This window comes from Bison bison, unplaced genomic scaffold (genome assembly GCF_000754665.1).
Source record: "Bison bison bison isolate TAMUID 2011002044 unplaced genomic scaffold, Bison_UMD1.0 scf7180017863606, whole genome shotgun sequence".
In the NCBI taxonomy this organism is placed as follows: Eukaryota; Metazoa; Chordata; class Mammalia; order Artiodactyla; family Bovidae; genus Bison; species Bison bison.
In genome coordinates, this window is record NW_011494178.1 from 870715 (window position 1) to 871248 (window position 534).

Sequence of the window (534 nt, forward strand, 5' to 3'; positions counted from 1 at the left end):
CCTGATTAATGACATTTTTTTTAAACACCAGAGTAACAACTTGACCTGCCAAAAATTACCATTTTTTCATCATTTCACCATTTTTTGCCTTGGTTACCTATTATCTTTTGCAGAGAATATAAAGGAAGTTAAAATGAAAACGATGTTGCACCTTAACTCAAACCCAAACGCTCCTTCCAAGGTGTGGGGGGAGGGGAGAGGGCTCTGTGGTGTCAGCTTCCAGGCAGAGAAAGGGTCCTTTTGGACGAGGCTGGGGTCCCTCAGGCCACGCTGAGACACCGGGGAATTTTCTAATAACTAATAAAAACCGATTTACATCTTCAAATAAGAATCTTCCTTAAGTCATAATCACCAGGCCCGCGAGTTCCAATCAGACACAGTGGCCAACAGGACGCGCGAGTTGGTAGCCGTGGGCACAGGCCCAAGGCCCCCCGGGGGCTGAGGCCCCTCGGGAGAGTCCTAGTCAGAAATCCTCTTCGGATGCCAGAAACAGCAGGTGCGCTTTACATTTCCGGCTCCAAAACCACCCACAGC